We start from the raw sequence: 16,933 nt of genomic DNA, 5'->3' as shown, positions 1-16,933 counted from the left end.
ATCTTTACATGGTTGCTGTCCGGCATTCTTATAACATGTCCTGCCCATCGTACCCTTCCGGCTTTAGCTACCTGCTGGATACTGGGTTCGCCGTAGAGCTGGGCGAGCTCATGGTTCATTCTTCGCCGCCACACACCGTCTTCTTGCACACCGCCAAAGACGGTCGTAAGCACCCGTCTCTCGAATACTCCGAGTGCTCGCAAGTCCTCCTCGAGCATTGTCCATGTTTCATGTCCGTAGAGGACTAGGACGATCTAATCAGCGTCTTGTACATGACACATTAGGTGCGGTGTAAAAAGTAATAATGAGAAGCGAAAAGTTGGAATTTTGAAGCGAAAAGTGATAAGTGAGATATGAGAAATCAGATGTGAGATATAAGAAGTTATAAGTGACAAGTGGAAAGTGAAAAATGAGAAGCGAGAAATAAATAGAGAGAAGTGAAATGTGAAATGTGAAAAGTGAGAAACTCACCCAAGTAGCACACGCAACATCTTCTAAAAAGCACCTTGTTCCTATTCTGTTTCATTAAAGGCATTGGAAAAACATCAAAGCACGAAAAAGTTGCATCAAGATGTCATAAACGTTCGAGTTGTGATCAATGTTTCATTAACATTGCAACGCAGTACGTGTTTGACATTTGGAAACAAACAACTAAAGCATACTGCACTTTATGTTGCAAACACGAAACAAAATCATCAAGTTGCATATTTTGTACCATGTAACTTCAATGCGTCTTTCAAAATTTATTTGTTTGTTCAAATTAAGTTGCAGGTAAGTTGTGTGTGTGTTCATGTTTAATTTAGCATCGTTCAACGTTTTGACAACTCACAATTTTTTCCGGTGATGGTGCAATCAAGTAACAGAAAACCCGAGTACAAAACTTCATAATCGTATGGTTTTTATGCTGAGTCAACATGCAGTCCCTTCGAAGTGTTGAATAGTGCTGTGGTAGAGTGAAGGACTATCAATCACAAGATCCATAAATCAAATCCAGTTTTATATTTCCATTTTTTGTTTTCGCTGTAGTATTTTGCAACATTATTGCAATTTTACTGCAATTGAAGGATGTTTCCGTAGGCTCCACCTCTTGCGCTTTTTAGATTGCAAGAGAGTTATATTTGATGGTACATACGCAAAGATTGATTCTTCTCGAACAGTTGCAACACAGTGAAATGTTTAGTAGTGAAACAAGTTGTGCTGCTTGGGTCAAATCTCCCTTCTCACTTATAACTTTTGAGATATAATCTCTGACTTCTCATTTCTCACTTATCATTTCTAACTTCCAACTTTTCACTTCTCACTACTACTTCGCACTTTGAATTTCTCACCTCTCACTTCTCAAAAGTGAAAAATGAGAAGTGGGAAGTGCGAAGTGAGAAGTGAGTTGTGCGAAATGAGAAATAAATAGTTAGAAGTGTAGTGGAAAGAGGAAGGTGAGAAGCGAGATGTGTGAAGAGAGAAGTAAGAGAGAGAAGTATGTAGTGAGAGGTGAGAAATGAGGAATGAGAAGTGAGTTGTGAGAAGGGAGTAGGAAAAAGTGAGAAGTGAGAAGTTGGGACCAGGGAACGAGAAGTAAGAAACGAAATGATTTCTCTAGCCTGCTTTCTTTTTTCTTCTTCTTCATCCTAACTCCCTTCTTTAGTCTGTCTTCTCTAAACTCACTTCTGAGTACACATCAACTCGCTTCTCACTTCCCACTTATCATCTCTTATTTCTCACTCCTTGCTTCTGTTTACGTCACTACTCACATCCTACTTCTCACTTCGCAACTATCACTACCCAATTTTCATTTCTTTTCTCACTTCTCATTTCTCACTTTCCACTACTCACATATTACTACAAACATCTCACTACTCAATACTCAGTTCCGTTTTTCAAAACTCGCTACTCACTACTCTGTACTTATTTCGAACATCACGTTTCTCACTTCTGAGCTTTCGCTGCGAACATTTTATTTCTCACTTCATTCAATAAGGAAACAAATTATAATTACTCGGCCAAACGGTATTCGGTCAAATATAAATGTGTTCCCTATCTCGATACCTCCCTAAGTCGATGGTCCCTTTAATATCGAGTAAGGGACAGCTCACTGCATTTATAATCTCATTTCCTTGATTTGGTGTTTGTAGGCGAAAATTTATTTCCCGGATGCTATGCTATTGTTCCTCTGGATAATTATTATCCTGCTTTGGCAATATCTATCGCTAACAGTATCTACACCCAGGAAATAAAGACAAATACTATTATAATTATTGTATAAAATCTTGGCATATACAATTCTATCAGCTTGTAAAACAGATACTATATTAAAATAATACAAAATTGTTAGCTTCCAATACAATGGTTTTATTGAAATCCTTCAAAATTATATATGCCAAAATTTTATACAGTTTTTGTAAGGTTCTTATGCAGAACTGTATAAAAATCTGCCATCCAATGATGTCCGATTTGACGAGAGCTCGAAAGCTGACTGTTTGAATTTTGGACTATTTGATTTATAATTATTCCGACGTAAGTTGTCCCATTCTGTAAGTCCATTCTCATGAAAAAAATTTCAATAGTACGTACAATTCCTTATTACACAGGATTTTGTTTTTACACGATTTTTTTTCGCTGGTATTTTTGATCGTGTGACTTCAATTTGCCACCAAACTCTTCGCAACATGTTTCAAAAAATCCAGAATAAATCAAAGAAAAATCACATGATAATTAATATACGTTAAACATTTAGGATGAGTGGAAAATTGAGAAAATGTAAATCGTGTAAAAACAGAATCCAGTGTATATGAAGATGAAGAACCAAAAATTAAACCATTTCATTGTTGAAAAATTATTGACACACAAAAAGAAGTAAATGAAATAAATTTAATCGAAAAATTAATCCGGCCTTCCTTAGCTGTGCGGTAAGATAATCAAATAAAGACCATGAAGGTGAATGGGTTCGATTCCCGGACCGGTTAAGGAAATTTTCGGATTGGAAATTGTCTCGATTTCTCTGCGCATAAATGTACACAGCAGTCTTCCCAAACGAACATCAAACACGCTGAGTACAGCTGTCCGTATACTTCATCTGTACCCTTGCTTCGTGTTTATACGTATACGCACGAAATGTATACTTGTACCCGAACTTGCGTTCGAGTTTCATTTTGTACCGATGTACTGTACATCTGTACAGTACACATGTACACTCTGGCTGTAAAATTTGCTGGTGAATAGCGTTCCAGACGCTTCTCAAACAAAGCAAATATAGACAGTGAACAAATTCATAGATGTGCGGATATAAGCAAATTTACACGGTGATGGCGAAAGGTAGAGGATCGTCCTCCTGAATCTACCGAACGAAATAGAAAATTCCGGAACTTTAGAGTGCGCCGCCATTCGGTTGTACAAAATCAAGTTGATGACCCCCCCACCCCCCTTTCCCTTGGGGAGTGTTCCGGAGATACAGGCCCACGACTGAGTCCGTCAACATACTCGGAGAGGCTCCAGGATGGTGTATGAGTCTGCAGAGGACGCCATTGCATCCCATCACCAAGTCGTTACGGGAAGAAGTGTCAACCGCTAATATGCGGGAAGAAAGCCCCACCATCATTGCACCGTAGTCACACCAAGCTGTAGCGTGGAGGAAAGCCAGCCGCTGATTGACGGGAAAGAAGCGAAGGATGGGACCCCCACCGAATAGACGAAGTCAGGTTAGCGTAGGTTAAAAAAGTGGGACAGCGTGGAAGAGTGTCGGAAAAGTCCGAATAAATGTAGCGAACGAAACCAAATAATGTGAGTTTTTCTGTGCTTCAGTGCGGTCATTCCTTGCGTCTCGAAATATTCCTTTAAGCATGCCGACCCTGAGGTGTATTGATAACAGGGAGTTTCAGGAAGGCTCCCCGCTGAGCAACCGGCAGTTACACACACAAAGAGCTGGTAGTCTGTGGAGGCTATTGCGTAATATGTTATGTATGGTATATTCCAACACGAAGCCGGTTTTTGACAAAAAAAAATGCTGTGCATCCATGGGGGCTGTGGATGAATTACGTGACGCTATATAGGGAGGAAGGGGATAGCCTCAAGGGTTACGATTCAGACAAAAGAATTAAATTGTCAATACATAATGTGCTCCAAAGAAGAGGACTGGATTCGCCCAATTTTATGTTACGTAATTTGTGAGCGGTTCCATAGTGCAACACGAAATGCTCTCTCCCGATGGAGCACTTCTAAAAGCGTGACAATACGCATTTTAGTTTTATTAGGAATACATTAACAGAGAGTCGAGAAATTGTTCCACTGATCTATGAGTATACAAAGTATTTATAATTATGCGCTTTCTTCCCTGTTGAGTGTACACGCTCAACAAAAGTTATATAGCGGTATGTGAATCGAAGTCAAATTTATCAACATCTTCTGTAAACTTAATTATTGTTTACGTGATGTTGGAAGCCCATGTCAGTTGGTTACCAACGTCATGAAAAAGTTTTGCAACATTAGAAAATTATTCGAAAAAAGTCTTCCAGATCCACCCACCACTGTGCATCTTTATTTCAGAGTGCACAGTTTTCGAATTCCATTTTGTTCATTCTCTTTGTCTCTTGCCGATTGACTCTCGGCCCTGAAAGCAAGTTTGTACATGTGTTTTGTACTTAAGTACAAGTTCGTTTAGGTAGGTACTGGGTATCCCTTTGTACTCGAGTACGTCAATAATCCATGTTCAGTGTTCAACACGAGTTGATGAAAATGTACTTGTGTTGAACATCACACATGTTCGTGGGAAGACTGGTACACAGTATAAAAATGTTACAGCAGATAGGATGTAACAAAAAGGCTCCGTCCGATTCGACTCACTTTTCCATCACTTTTTAAAATTACAGGTCGTCGTTACTATGGAGCTTGTATTCAATATTGCGTACAAGAAAAAGTTGGATGTAAAATTAAAGGCTATTGAACATAAAAATATGGGTTCAAATATTTCCATAGCGTGTAATTTTCAGAATTTTTAACTGTGTATCATCGTGTTAGTCTGATATACAAATGCAAACATGATAACATCACTTAGAAACCTCGCAGTTAATAAATGTGGAAGTGCTCAATGAACACTAAGCTACGAGGCGGCAATGTCCCAGTGGTGAGTGTAACGCCAATGAGAAAAAGAATCCGCCAAAACAAACAAACAACCATGCGTTCACCATTATTTCACTTACAATTGAGTAATTTTACACCACTATTCGGGCGTTTTGCCCCAGACCTATTTTTAGAACATATTTTATATGGTTTAGAAAGTCACAAAAACCTGGTTGTTTTGAGTAGATGTAGCTTGTTTTGTAAATTTTGCATCTGCATGTTGAAATGGTTCGGTAGTCTTGTTTGTTTATATTGGTGAAAACATCGTAAAAGCTGAAGGGTGTTGGGTGTTGCATGTTGGACTGTTCACCCCTACGCAATTATCACTACAAAAGATCTGCCTTGGTGTGGTCTTTCTTATGTGTGTACATAATTTGTGAGAAAGGTAAAACGTTAGCCACCCACTGAATACAGCAACGCCAACCCTGTTTGTCTTTAATCTTTTCCCAAGTAAGTTTATGCAAATACAATCATCGGACTAGAAGAAAATTGAATAACCCTACGCACACAATACAAGCCATGGGAACGTCCAGTTCGAGCGAACTTGATGCGTCCACCCGAGGAGTGCTCTCCGGTCATTGTCGCCCCCATTCGCATAATGCAATCAACTTCTAATCAACTTATTCTCCTCTGCGAAACACGCAAAGCAGCACAATAACAACTTTGATGTAAATTCAGTTAGTGACACATTGTGAAAAGTTGTTCCATTTCCCGGTTTGGTCGTTCTGTTCCGTAGCATTAGGCTTCCAGCAGTTGCCTTTGTCTGTCCGGGAAAATAAATGGCCTAAACAAAAGGATACACCATTATCCAGCTCCACTCGGACGCGCAGTCCGCCCCCATTGCCACTGTGTTTGTTTCAGCCAACAGTCGACTCGGCTCGCTGGAGGAGGGCGGGTTTCACTAATGGCTGATTTGAATTTCCTTCCACTGTGATTCTGCGATTCACGGGGCCTCAAATTGCATTATCATACAGATAAATATAAATGAGAATGTGCCCATTAGAAAATGTTGCTTCCGGTTGAACAATGCCTTCTTCGTTTGCAATGGTCAAGGAGGTCAGAGGGCGAAAGACCGTGGAACCTTCCTTAGTTTGGCTTTGAAATTTAGCTTGGAAAAGAATATACAGGAATTTTATGTCTTAGCTAAGAGCAAACTTGCAAACTCGGCTTGGTTCGTACTACCATCAGAAAGCAGAATCCAGAAGGAAGAAAAAATAATTCATTCATCTGCAGATGAAAAAAAATAATCATTTGAAATGTATTCTCTAAGGGTATGTGTTGTCGGATTGAAAGTTTTAAAAACCTTGATTATCACTTTCAAAGATTTGTTCATAAATGATTCAAAAATAATATTCAGATTAAAAATAGAAGAGCTTGTGCGTAGTTCGTAGCTGCACTTTGTCGCCAATGCAGTCATTTTCCACCTGATAAATCAATATCCTCGTTCTCATTGGATCTCTAGTAACAAACTTTTCAATCAGTCCTACATTCACCGCAAATTTTAGATTTTTGCCGTATGAACGACAGATGTTCCCTTCGACAGTTGATGTAATTCATGATTCTATGTCCTGTTTCGTATCGTCTTCAATCTGCACCCTACCATAGATAGTATGTAACATATTCCTTCCTCAAAAAACTCTATATTCGACTCTGATAAACTAACCTCTAATTAAAAAGTATTGTCGAGCCGTCGACAATGTTCCGTTCTTGTCCTAACTTTAAAATTCTATACGATAATCCCAATAAATTTGAAGCCAAACTCATAAACAAGAAAAGCTTGTAATCTTATCGAAACCATCGCATAACCTTAACCCTTAAATGCGCAATGTTGTTTTAAAACAACAAACCGAAAATATGTTCAATGTTAATAATAGTAATGGTTATTTACGTTAAAAATATTTCCGACGATTTCTAAAAAAATCGCCTTGCGCCTTTAAGGGTTAAACATATAAAACAAAATCGATTAGCTTAGATAATTATGGGAGCCACTTTTCACCAATGAACCTGCTTATACCCTTCAGGTGCCCATAAATCTACAAGAAGGATACCCACATTTCTTTCATCTGGGCCCCACATCTTTCAGCGCGGAATGGCGGCCGAGAGAAAACATCGGCGCAATTAAAAGGGCAGACCGGTGGTGAATTCCTTCGCCGAAGTGTTTCCAGAATACAAATAATTTAATTGAAAAGGCAAGCTGTCGGTCCGTTTTCTGGTCCGGTATTTGGGTCAAGGGGTCTAACGATTTCCGGGAAGAGTGATGCTTCTTCCCTTCTCAGCCGACGTCAGGGGCGTTTATCAAGCATAAAACCGTTAATGGGAATCTTTCATAAATCAACGATTTTGTCCCGTTTTCTTAGCAGGTTGGACGCCGGCAGTTGGTCGGGAAAATAAAGTACCCACGGCCGCACCATTTGTCATTCCCCCGGTTTACTTTGTATGTATTTTTTTTTTGTCGCATGCCTTTATTACTTCTCCGTGGTGAGACTAATTTATTCATTACTTAATGTTGTGCAAATGAGAGAGGGCTTGTGTACCGCAAAGCCACATGAAATACCGACTACTGGCTTTTTTCAACCGAGTTCATAATTCCAGGTGGACAGATGGCTCTCTTTATTAAGTGTACGTTGGGACTGCAACAGTAATTCCGGTTTTGATTTTACTGGTGTCGTAAAAGGACACAAGAAAGCAAACAAAAGATTTATGTTTGCTAAAGCCACCATTTTTCCAACTAACTTTTTTACTCGAATGATTTACTTATCGTGTTGAGCCATAACTTTTAAGCTCGAACTTATCATGCTGTAATTGGGAACAACTCAATAACTCAAGAACAGTAGCTAAAAAAGTTATTACTCATAAGCTCGCGATTTCAATGTCTATCAATACAAGAATTTGTATGTTGCTTAACAATCACGATGATACTCTTATGTCCAGAGAAGACGAGAATATTTAAATAACAAATTTTTAAAACGACTTATCTGCTTTTGTTAGCAATGATTCAAACGTCGATTTGCGAATCTGAAAATTTTATATTGATTTGCTATTGGTATTGATTTAGTATAGTACGCTTTACTTTGTGTACTGATATAGCTTCCGTCGCCATCCAGCCAAAGAAACTAGGAAAAGAGCTAGGAAAATCGAGTTCAAGAGGCCACATACGGTATCGTTCCGGATCAGAACCCATCTCAGTTAGTGAGCAATGAATTTACCATCTAAGCAGCATAAAAAGTCCAACCAAGGAAAAGGTTTCTCTATTCTAAACTACTCTAAAATTTGATATCCTAACTACTACGCAGAAAAAAAAATATGAAATTTAACAAGCGCATATTTCAAAATAACACGCAAATTGCATGATCGGAACGGCGAAAATCGTTTAATTTTACATGTTTAAATGTTACACTATTTATAATACTATGCGTATGATTTTGCACGATTTAGCGTGTAATAATGGCGGATTTAGCCACAGCAACGGCAGCAACGAGCACCGGTTGAGAAAATTTCCAAGGCAACCTCGCTGTTCAGTAGTTCGCGGTCGCGATTTTCCGTATTTGTAATTGCAAAAGGTTTCTGAAAATGAAAAATAATATTAAATGCCTCATGTGTGAAGTACTGTGCAACAGTACAGAGTAATATTTAGTTCACATTCGTGTAGCCTAGATGTACCAGTTGTGGCTATAGCACCAGTTGTCGCACTAGTGCTTTATATGCCAAATGGCCAATAAAATCACCGCAAACCATGTTCATATCGATAAAGCATATTCATACACACAAAAAACAAACATGGTTTCACAGAATGTTTTGCACTTTCTTCTTGAAAAGTGCTTGATTTCTTTAAAATTGAAAATGAAATTAGTCTCGTTAAAAATTACTTTTTTATTTGAGAGTTTTTCTTTCTTCGGTTCCCAACGATAAATAAAAGTACTTCCATTCAACCTGAAAATTATTAAACCTTCATACACAAAACGATATACTAGATGTGTAAGAAGAGGAAAGAAAACATCATGCTATTTATTTCATCTATCTATTCCTTTTCTTCTCAGGGCAGAAACGACAATAAAAACAAATCAGCAGCGATTTAAGTCAGCCGTCACTGCCACCGGCAGAAGTTTTTGTTTTCTAATATGTGCAGTGGAGTTGTTGATCACATCTACGGAATCAAGAGGTAAGTTGCATTTTTACTTATTTGAAACGATGCAGCCGGATGACACACAGCTATGCTTCTGGCTCCAGCATAAAATTCACGTTATTATTTTGCTGTTGGCGTTATTTTCTGATAAAATATTGTTACCAAATGTTCAAATTTGTTTTACGCCGTACTAACCGTGTTGTGTTGAATTACATTTTAATTGAAAATGGAACACATTTTTCACGGCACGGAATTCGTGGTACATAACGAAAATAGTAATAAATTTATACAAATCGCTTAACAACAATTACTCCATCACAGAAAATTAGTCCTGAAATGATGTTTTTGTTTACTAATTTTGAATTGTCAGTGGGGCCCACCGCGCGCTAACCCCAGAGATGCTAGCCACCATTTTTTCCCATTGGAGAGATAGGCAATGACAGTAGGGTGAAACGATGCAGTTCCGGGTACCAGTATGTATACTAATTCTTATAGAAAAAAGGGTATCCAATTCCGGTGCGTCAATATTTTGAATGGAATTGGGCAATATGACGATTTTCATGCAAGATTTGCTATTATTTCTTACAGATTCGGTTCATGACTGGAAAACTATGGCGCGTTTTAAAATCTACGAGAGTGGCTGGGGTCGCTGGATAATGGCCCGTTTACATATGAGCTAGTTCTAGCCGACAATGCACTATCCGACAATACTAGCACGATATTAGCATACTGTAAACACTATTAGCAGATGACAATTCCTGTTTACATTATGCTAATTTCGCGCTAGTATTGTCGGATAGTGCATTGTCCGCTAGAACTAGCTCATATGTAAACGGGCCATAAGCCACGCCGGTTTTGGAGGCTGCAAGTCATAACACGACGATTAACACGAATGAGGACATCCTGCTGCATGAGCGCCTATAAACCTGCTCAGTTTAATAAATTTTAGGTTTAAAATAAATTGAATATGGAATAAAATTTAAAGAATGAATAAATTTAATTTATAGAGAAAAGCATGAATGGAGGAATGAGAAAAAAACAAGCTTTTTGGGGAAATTAAAACTTCGTTTCAGATTGAAAATATTAAACTTTTTTTTCTACAGTGTGACTATTTTGATTTGACAATGTTGTTTTGAAAGTTTTGTGCTTTTATTTTCAGAGTCGCATGCCACTTTTGGGATATGGGTGTAGAAAAGTTTTCGTACTTTTGTTTGAAAGAAACGGAACTCTACGAAAAAGAACCAACGCAATTTTTTATTTTAACCAATGTTTTTTTTTTAATTTCATGAATGATTGTTCTGTCTGTGTATGATACGTCTGTGTATAACACCTTTAATTTCCTCCAAAACAAGCAAAGCATAATTTTAAAAATTAATTTTGCTTAATTTTTGACGTCCTTTGCACCAATTGTCGCACTAGTGGTCCCAATTTGGCCAGTCCCATAAGAAAACAATGGGATTTTCCAAATAAGGAACCAAAATTAAGAATATTGCCACAACTGGTGTATGCGTTCCTATTATGGATTTATCAATTTTGAGGGTAATTTTAATTTTATTGTGGTTAATTTTATTGTGGTTTTCACAGCTGTTCTAAGGAGCAGGAAGTAAAACCTTTCGCTTGATATATAAAGTCCAACCACTTATTTTTCACTTATTTTTTTTTAAATAGTTGTTCTTATGTATGGCGACAATTGGTACACCAACCCTACATAGGAACGGAAAAGTGTTCGAATGCCCGTTTGGTGAATGCGAAAAAACATTCGATTCCTTCGCATCGTTCCGAAAACATATTCGGTTCCAGCATATAAAACCAATTGCCGAAACCAAGAAAAGTGTCCATTTGTTCAAGTGTTCTATAGCTACATGCGATTTTGCAGACGAGAATTTAAAAAAAAAATTAGAGGCATGCTTCCAACCACATTTCCTCCGACGCCCGTGTATTGTCCCCTTAGGTGTCCGACTAGAAAACCATTTGCTACTAGTAATAGCCCAAAAAATACACTAAATGTATGCATGCACATAGGTAGAGGTTCAAAAGCGGGATTGCCTCAAAGTCAGTGGAAAAATCCAATTTTGATCAGGCGTAGTAGTAAAAGTAGTAAAATTCTTCTTTATTTAAACATTTTTTGTTCTACAATTATTTTTAACATGTACAGTGATCGGCCGGCTTGGCCCTCCAACTTCGATTTTAATTATTATTATTATAGAGTTTTGGCACTTCCTCAGCAAGCGTGCTGGGAATTTTCACCTACCCCGGGCAATCTGAATGCCAAAGGGGATTAGGCTCTGTGGATCTCATTCGCCGGTTGACTTAAAATCCTATAATAAACGTTTGCACCGGATGTATTAGTTATGGTGGTTCAGGAATCTTCTTACGATGCTGCAAGTTCCAAGAACCACTGTCTTTTGGATGCTATGGAGGTTATGAGATAGTTCCAGCTCTCCTAAGGATCTCAGAAGAAATTTCGGGACGATTCCGGTTGCTGGGATAACAACCGGAATTATACGCACGTTTTCCAGGTGCCACATCTGCTTCAACTCCTCCGCCAAGTCGTGGTACTTCGTTATCTTGTTGGAGAATGTTGTTTGGACATTATGGTCTAGGTACAGCAATGTCGATGAGGGTTACCCGCTTCATCATTTTGTCGTAGACCACAATATCGGGCCGATTGGCACGAATGAGGACATCCGTTATGATCTCGCGATCCCAGTACAGCTTCACGAAACTATTTTCCAGAACCGGGACAGGCACATATTTGTAGTAGGCGACAAACTGGTTAACAAAGTTGTGCTTTAAAGCAAGCTGTTGGTGCACAATCTTGGCTACTTCGTTATGACGACCGAGATAGGCTGAATCAGCTAAGGCTGAACACCCGGACACGAAATGTTCGATCGTCTCTCCTACTCAATTGCACTTCCTGCAGCGGTCCTCCACGTTTTCGTGCAATATATAGTGCCGATAGTTCGTCGTCGCAATTACCCGGTCCTGGATGGCTACCATGAATCCTTCAGTTTCCGAGAAGAGTTCACCCCGCACCAGCCACGTATTCGACGCCGCTTTGTTGATATATTCCAGCTCTTGTTGATGGGGGTGCGTCCCATGTAACTCCTTCTGCTTCCACGATGCGATCATCTCGTCGACAGATTTGATGTCGCAATTCAGCTGATAGTCCTCCTGCGCCAGATGCAGGGCACTGAATCCGTGGTCAGCTTCACACACAGCGCGATAGATTTCCTGGCGGTTCTGGCTTTCCACGAAGTATCTTCGCAACTGCTGGATCTGGGAAACACATAGTGTTTGTATATCGGTGACGCCTCTTCCTCCTACTGTACGTGGCAGGGTGACTCTCTCAATGGACGATTTTGGATGGCGCATGTGATGCTTAGTGAACGCCACTCGTACTGCTCGTTCTAACGCCTCCAAGTCAGTCTTGGTCCACTTCACCACCCCGAAACTGTATGTCAACAAGGGCACAGCGAACGTGTTTATCGCCTTCACCTTGTTGCCGGCCGATAAGAGGCTCTTCAAAATACCGTTGACACGATGCAAGAACTTTTCCTGCAGCTCTTTCTTGATCGTCGTATGGCGAATTCCTTTCAGTTGCAGGAAACCTAGGAACTTGTACGTTTCGCCTTCAACCATGTTTCGAATCTCCTCCTGTTCGTTGGCGCGGAAACTGTCGGCATCCACCAGGTGATCCCGGTGTAGATGTATGCATCGACATTTATCGATACCAAACTCCATCCGGATGTCGTTGCTGAATACCGTTACGAGCCGCAGAAATTGGTGCAGCTTCTCCACAGATTCCGCAAACAGCTTCAAGTCGTCCATAAAGAAGGTGTGGGTAATGTTTGTACTCCTTTCCCCACTCTTCAAATGATAGCCATAGTTGTGTTGGTTGAGTGCTCTGCTAAGAGGGTTCATGGCAAGCCAAAACCATAGAGGACTAAAGGTATCGCCTTGGAATATGCCCCTCCTGATGCTGAGAGTCCTGGACCGTAACACCTTTTCTCCGTCGGTAATGTGTAGGGATGTGCTCCACATCCCCATAGCGTGCTGCATTAGCCTGATGACGTTACCGTCTATCTTATACAACTGCAGTACCTTAAGAAGGTACGAGTGAGGTACTGAGTCGTATGCCTTTTTATAGTCGATATACGCCATGCTCAGGTTTCTTTGCTTGTGGGAGGCCTGCCCAACAACGACTGCATCAATGATGACCTGATCCTTGCAGCCTCGTGTGTTACGTCGACAACCTTTTTGTTCCTCGGTCATCAGGTTGTTAACGTCGCAATGGTTCTGCACCCTCCTCGCTATTACCGATGACAGCACTTTGTACAGACTCGAAAGGCACGTTATTGGTCTGTACTTGGCTGGGTTCAAAGTGTTCCGATCCTTCGGCAGAAGATAAGTGACACCCCTAGTGATGAATTCCGGTAGCTGCCCGGGGTTATCTAGTACCGTATTGAAGCATTCCGCCATCCGCCCGTGGACCGTTGTGAGTTTTTTATACCAGAAATTATGCACAAAATCGGGTCCTGGTGCAGCCCAATTCCTGGTATACTGAGTAGCCTCACATATGTCTTGGGCGGTCACGTTGATAGCGGTCATGTCTCCAATTCCACAATATTGCTTGCCTCTCAGGAGGCGCTAGTGTTTTTTTAAATTTGATAACCTAACTATTATGTACACTAATATTTACAATAAAAATTTGATAACCTAGATTGGAACTAGCGCCCTAAGCGCTTGTTGGTCCGAGTGCAAGCAACGGGCAAAGTTTAGGGGATTTGGAGTGGGTGAAAATGATGACCTGGGTCTTCGCCGCGTTGATACAGATCTTCCAGCTGGTGAGGTACTCTGTCAGGGCATCCAGGCCTCGTTGGAGTTTTGCCACTAGCGCTCTGATCACTCTACCGTTGTAGACGATGGATGTGTCATCTGCGAACAGAGACAGAATGCCGCCTTCTGGAGGTTCTGGCATGTCGGAGGTGAACAGATTGAAAAGCAGGGGCCCGAGGATACTGCCTTGGGAGACGCCTGCGACGATGTTGTGCGCATTGGAACTCGCTCCGCTGATTGAGACCCGGAATGTCCTTGCCGACAGGTAATTGTTGATGATTTTCACCAGGTAGCTGGGAAGATTGTAGCGTTGTAGTTTGTACACCAGGCCATCATGCCATACATTGTCAACTGCCTTCTCGATATCGAGTAAGGCCATGGCGGATGTTTTCGAGACAAACTTGTTCCGTCTGAGGACGTTGGTAACTCGGGTCAGTTGGTGTACAGTTGACCGACCGCGTCGGAAGCCAAACTGTTCCTCGAGCAAGATGTTGAGATTTTCGGCAGACTCAAGTAACCGATGATGAATAGCTTTTTCGAATAGCTTGGATAACCCTGAGAGAAGGCTGATGGGTCGATAACTTTTAGGAGAGGAACGATCCTTCCCAGGCTTCCGGATGGGGATGACTTTCGCTGACTTCCAGGACGATGGGAAGTAGCTGAGCCGGCGACACTGATTAAAGATCAGCGAGAGGTGCTCAAAGAACGGAGCACTCATATGTTTGAGCTCGAGATTCAGGATGCTGTCGAAGCCTGGGGCCTTCATGTTCTTCGACGATTTGATATAGGCCGTCAATTCGCCAGCTGAGATCTCCAACTCCTCCGAGAAGTCGTTGGGAATCAAATGGATGATGTTAGCATGCTTGTTGACGGCTGCTTCGTGTGGACTGACGATGTTCTGCCCAAGATTGTGTGAGCTGACGAAGTGACGACCTATTTCAGCGACCTTCTCTGCAGGTGTTATCAAGTGATCCTTAGAGCCATTATTGTCTAGTGGGATCAAAGGTGGAATGGGCCGAGGCTTAGATTTTAGAATTTTGGTCATTTTCCAAAAAGGCTTAGCATAATCTGGGAGAGTGCGGATCTTATTCGAGAAGTCGTTATTTTTGAGGTCCACCATTCTGGCCTTGATAATTTTTGTGATTCGATTGCAGCGTGCCTTAAGCTCAGGCAGTCCTGTACGCTGGAACTGCCTGCGAGTGACATTCCGCAATCGAATCAAATCTTTGGTGAGTGTATCGATGTTTAAGGAGTTGCTTACCTGCCGAGCCTTCGGGACATGCTGCTCCCGGGCCACCGAGATTGCCTCTTCGATGGCGCACAGCTGGCGGTCGATACTTTCTGGCGTCTCCGGACGCATCTCGTAATCGACGATGTTGTCGACGCACTGCTGGAACCGCTGCCAGTTCACTCGATGGTAGTTTCGCCTTGTTAGCTCGTGCCGATTTACTGAAGATCCAACCTCAGCCACCACCGGATAGTGGTCCGAGCTAAGTTCTTGGAAGACGACCGGCTGGGAAACGTGATCGTACATGTTCGTGATGTAGATGTCGAGCGTAGCATGAGCCCCGGACCGTGTCAACCGGGTAGGGCTGTCAGGGCTCAGGATGGTGTAGTGGCCCTCTAGCTCGTCGTTGGACCAGACGACTCCGTTCCGGTTGGAGACGGTGTTTCCCCACGATTGGTGCTTTGCGTTCAGGTCTCCGGCGATGATGAACTGCCCCTGCCGCCGAGCGAGCTTGACTATGTCCCTTCGTAGCTCAGCCGCCGAGCCATCGTCGACTTTGGCTTGTGTGGTACAGTAAGCCACGATGAGAGTGACGACTCCGACAGAAGTGGTGACTTCCACTCCAACGGCTTCGATGAGTTTGAGCTTGAAGTCCGGCAGCAGGCGGCAGGCGATGGTGCTTCGCAAGGCGATTGCCACTCCTCCCCCTCTGGAGCTTGTTCGATCGAACCTCACCAACCTAAAACCCGGAATTGTTGCACTTACCTCGGGCTTCAGGTGGGTTTCGGTGATGAAAGCCGCGTCAATCTCCTTCTCCTGAAGGAAATCGCTGAGCTCGATGATTTTGTTCTTTAGTGAGCAAGCGTTCCAATTGACCAGACCCACCCTAGCAGCCATTTTCAATGACGAACATGCCCAGGGTGAAGATCTGGTCGAAGCGAGTTTTGCAACCGCGTAGTCGCGTTGCCAGTTGGGTGAAAATCGGAACTAGCTGCTCCGATGTGTAGAGCGGTGGGTCGCCCTCGGCCGGAAGGCGCTCATTATCCTGACAACGGAATCCAGGGGGGGGGGAAGCGGGGGCCATTCGCTGGTGGATGGTGTTGGAGCTTGAACTGATGCTGCAGCAGCCGCCAGCCGTTTGTGTGGCTGCAAAGGTGGAAGAATTGGTATCGCTCGCCGGGGAGCCGGGATGGCCGGAAAGTTCACCTCGTTGAGAGCAGGAACTCGGTTCTTTTTCGGCAGGGACCTGGTGGAGGCTTTCTTCCTGATTTCCAAAAACGCCGCCCGCTTTGGACAGTCCTTGGTTGTGGCCCGATGCTTGTCGCCACAGTTGGCGCATTTGGGATCAGCAACCTCCATCTTGTCGCACTCATCGGTCGGATGGAGCTCGCCACATTTGTTGCAGCGCGGCTTCATGCGGCAGTTCCTGGTGCCGTGCCCGAAATTGAAGCAGTTGGTGCACTGCGTGACGTCGCGGTGCACTGGCCGATATCGCTCCCAGTCAACCACGGTGTAATTTATAACGCCGACCAGCTTCAGATCCTTCCACGTGGTGGAGCCGTGCTTCAGGTGGACCAGGTAAAGCTGGTCGCGATATCTCCTCGTCTTGTCGTGGCGAGCGATCTTGTGCATGG

Source organism: Armigeres subalbatus, chromosome 2 (assembly GCF_024139115.2).
Source record: "Armigeres subalbatus isolate Guangzhou_Male chromosome 2, GZ_Asu_2, whole genome shotgun sequence".
NCBI lineage: Eukaryota > Metazoa > Arthropoda > Insecta > Diptera > Culicidae > Armigeres > Armigeres subalbatus.
Note: the sequence above shows the minus strand (reverse complement) of the source record.